The following is a 4,755-nucleotide window of genomic DNA, read 5'->3' as shown; positions in this document are numbered from 1 at the left end:
AAAGGTAGAAAATTCTAAAATAATATTATAAAAAACACTTCAATACCGATTTCAGTCATTGAGACATATATACAATTAATAAAAACATATATATGTGCATATACAGATATATATATATATATATATAAACATATATATATATGCATATATAGACATATGTATATGCATATATGTGCATATATATATATATACATATATATATATATACACATATATATACATATATATATACATACATATATATATATATATATATACGGATATACATATATATACATATACATATATATGCACATATATATATGTAAATGCATATATATACATATATATATATATATATATATATATATATATACATACTTATATACATACATGTATATATACACATATATATACACATATGCATATATATATACATATATATATGTATACACATATATATATATACATATATATATATACATATACATACATATATATATATATATATATATATATACATATGCATACATATATACTTATACATACATATACATATATATACATACATATTCATACATACATGCTTGTATGTGTGCGTGTGTATGTGCGCGCGTGTATATGTGTGCGTGTGTGTCTGTATGTGAACTGGCACTCCTTGAATTATGACGACGAGTTTTGTAATTGATCCGGTTAATAGAACAAGCTTCTTGCGAAATTAACGTGCAAGTGTGGCTGAACGCTAGACAGACATGCGTGCCCTTAGCGTATCCCTCAGGGAAATTCAGCGTGACACCGAATGTGAAAAAGGTGGCCCTTTTGAATTATTGGTGCAACTCATTTTTGCCAGTTGAATGCGCTGGAGCAACATGAAATAAAATGTCTTGCTCAAGCACACAACGCACTGCCGAGAATCGAACTCCTGACCTTACAATTATGAGCCGTTTTCCCTACCCCCTGAGCCATACGCCTTCAGACACACACACACACACATGCACAAATGTACGTGTGTGTGTTTGTATACATATAAATACAGAACACTCACTTTATTTCTTTTTCTTTCTCTCCCTCCCCTCTCTCTCTCTCTCTCTCTCTCTCTCTCACTTTCTCTCCCTCTCTTTATCTTTTTCTCTCATGCAATCTTACGCTCATTTTTACTCCAACAGGGAAGGGTTTTGACATAAGATACGTCACGATTACACGACTTACTACTATTTCATTATTTCAATAAGATGGTTCGTGTGAGGGGCGGTATTAGATATGATTTACTCCTAATCATTGCTTCAGTAAGATGACGATGCAAAAGACGGTGTGATCTACGAGCTACTTCGGGAGGGTGTGAGATAAGCAGTGAGAGGAAGGCTGGTAGTCTTTCGATTTCTATTATATTAAAGTTATACCTATAAACAAATGTGTATAAGGTATTACATTCACATCGACATATATAAGCAGGCTTAAATACACATATACCTTCATGTTGATACTCTTGCAAATATATATATACATAACTAAATTCTTCTCTGTGTGTGTGTGTGTGTGTGTGTGTGTGTGTGTGTGTGTGTGTGTGTGTGTGTGTGTGTGTGTGTGTGTGTGTGTGTGTGTGTGTGTGTGTGTGTGTGTGTGTGTGTTTTGACGTCAACATTCTTCCATGTAAGAAGTCATTTCATTGAAGAGAAACCTAAATGAAATCTACAGGAAAAAAATACAGAAAAGAAAAAATAACCTACAAGTGATATCGAGATTGAAATAATGGAATTAACTGCTGAATAGAAACCAGAACTGGAAAATACTCATAAGATTTCCCTTACATATGCTGGTTTAATTCGCTTTTCATTTCAATGTTAGTGGAAATATTGTGATTGTTGATGATGTTGATGTTGTTTTCGTCATCGTCGTGGTCGCCGTCGTCACCGTTCTTGTTGCTTTATTGTTGTATTTTTTTAACTTGAACACACAAAAACGTTATATGGTAACAGCTGTCTTGTTTATTACTAAATGACTTGTTTTAATCCAAAGACAAAACTCCGTAAATATCATGATAAATGCAACCGTCAAGAAAATCTTATCAGAAAATGAATGAACAGTTGTTAATTGCAAATGGCAAACAGAAAAATAGCGAATCTAAATAAACATAAGCAATTAACGTTGTCATAATGTTTCTTGTTTACTTTCGTTTATTTTGTTTCCAAGTCACTTTTTTTTATTGGCTACTAATATAGTTGCTTTAGTTTACAAATTCTTCATGTAAACAAGATAACGTTGTTAGAGAATTAATTAAGAAGAGAATAACGTAATAATGTATCAAATAAGTTCCAAACCTAAACTACTTGTTTACATCGTTTATTTCAAAATTAAGTGGTATTTAGGTTCGTTTAGATATTTGAAATATTTCTCTTGCATTCCCTGAAATATGAAGTCTTATGTCTGTGTTAAAATCGATATTCCATCAGAGTAAAACCTGAAAATATAACCCTTGGTTTTATTTGATCCATACTATAATCCCCTCTGACATTTCTCGCGGTTTTTCTTTCTGTCCATTACTTCTCATCATAAACACGACAATGATACTAGCCAAATCTCCTTCAAATTACGCTCGATATCTTTTAAAATGACAACACATCGAAAACCCTATTCAAAATCTGGTCAGCACTGACAGGAACGTCCTTGCTCCAGAGTATATTTAATCAAGGCTAATCAGGAATCAATTAAAACAGCACATACGCAGTTGAATGTGGTGGTTCCCCGGGTTTAAACAACAAAAATATATTTTAATATCTCACATATTCGAAGCTTATTCTAATATCTTGTCAAAAGAATTCATTATTGCATACCTTTATGTATTTGATGTATTTATTTAGACATAAAGTAAAAAATATTATCAGAAAATATTTTGGGAAATATATTATGTAACAATGTTTCTTGTGTGCGAAAACAGTTCGCTCTTCAAACACGTGGTAATGACGTGTTTTGCGGTTCAACGCCATGCCTTTTGTGTACCATGCAAAATTAGACGTCCATATTCCCTGACTCAGCGAGAATGTGAGCATCTTGCATCTTTCAGATAAAAATTCCTGATTGAGTTAAAATTCCAGTGAAAGACCAAATGAATCAAATGTGAGGTGATATATTTATTACCTAACTCCCGTATATGTTGTCTGCTGATATATCTATATGTTCGCAATCAAGTATGTCTCTATTATTTTACATGGCACCTTGTTTACTTACATAGTTCTTCCTTTTCTTTTTTTTTTTTCGTATCTTTAGAGGATTTTTGCTTATTTGTTTTCTTCCGCTCAAATCTGTATTTTTTTGCTTTTATTTAGACAGCTCCACCTCCTTCATACTCGTATATATATCCTTACACATATAAGCATCTCCAGTTTTCATTTCAAATGAATGAATGAGTGAATGGTTTGATGACATCAATAGTAATACATGAGATATTCCATCCGCCGCTACACTCCCCGTCTAATGAAAAAAAACTGAAAGTAATAAAACAACGTCTAAAGAATGAAAAGTATGAAAGAAAGCCTTGTAATAAATGTTCTGTGGTCGCATTGATTGCGATAAATTTTACGTGCGGTCATAACGATTTTATACTTCAAAGATCTTCTCACTTCGCTTTAATATTTTAGTTTTCATCTCCCGAAATCAATCCATGATAGGGTTTTCATGATAGCAGAAATCGTATCTTCCCTTTTATTTAGCTTTTCAATGTTCACATGGGGTTTACCTTACAAAAAAAGAAGTGTTTGAGTGTGTGCGTCCTGCGTGTGTGCTTGTGCATATTTATGTGCGTATGTCTGTCTGTTATATGTGTCTAGCATTGTGTATGTGCGTGTATGTGTGTATCGCAAGTCTCTGTCCTCGTGCTATATTAGCCAAAACAGCATTAGCTATCTTTTCAGTTCTACATTCGCTAATGTTTTCTTTTTGACATTTTATATCCAATAAATCCGTAAGTGCACAGCATTTCTAATTCGAAACGTGCGTGTGTATGTGTGTGTATGTGTGTCTGCCATTGTAAATAAACGTGAGTGCGTATACTTGTCTGTTAGTTGATGAATGTGTGTGCACCTGTATGATGTAACTGTATTCATATCTGTGTATGCTAGTGTGTGCATGTGTTGGCATGAATATTTATGTGCATGCAAATCTCTGTGTGTGCATATCTTTGAATGTGCTTCTTTATGTTACTGTTTGCAGCAATTTCTTGTGTACTTATCGGTTTTTCTCTGTTCTTATTCTATAATAACACTTATCCATCATACCAGTCACACTTTGCTTATACAACTTCTCAAGAGAATTCTCATAATTTCAAATATTACCATCTTATAGGGTATATTAGACGTACAGTAACACCTGACACAGTATGTATACTTGTATTCATAAATATATGTAGCACGTGTGTGTGTGTGTGTGTGTGTGTGTGTGTCTGTGTGTGTGCGCGCGTGTATATGTGTGTGTGCACAACATAACATGTATTAGAAAACTTAAGATAAATTAAAGATAGTTTTTAAACTATTTGCTGTGGAACTTAGAACATATCTGCATTCATCTTGTGTTTTTCTTCGTAGACTAAAAAGTATTGAAGGTAGCCCCGACATGTTCTACAGTTCGTTGATCAATCATGAAAAGATAATTACCTCTACTCCATTCCTCTGCGCCGATGATAGCATATAGGGAATTAAGATATATATCAAGCATAAACTATAGCTTAACTATATCGGGAAAAGTAGCTTTCACTTTGCGTGCATATAAATGTGTATGTGTGTC

The sequence above is a fragment of the Octopus bimaculoides genome, chromosome 4 (genome assembly GCF_001194135.2).
Source record: "Octopus bimaculoides isolate UCB-OBI-ISO-001 chromosome 4, ASM119413v2, whole genome shotgun sequence".
Taxonomy (NCBI): domain Eukaryota; kingdom Metazoa; phylum Mollusca; class Cephalopoda; order Octopoda; family Octopodidae; genus Octopus; species Octopus bimaculoides.
Note: the sequence above shows the minus strand (reverse complement) of the source record.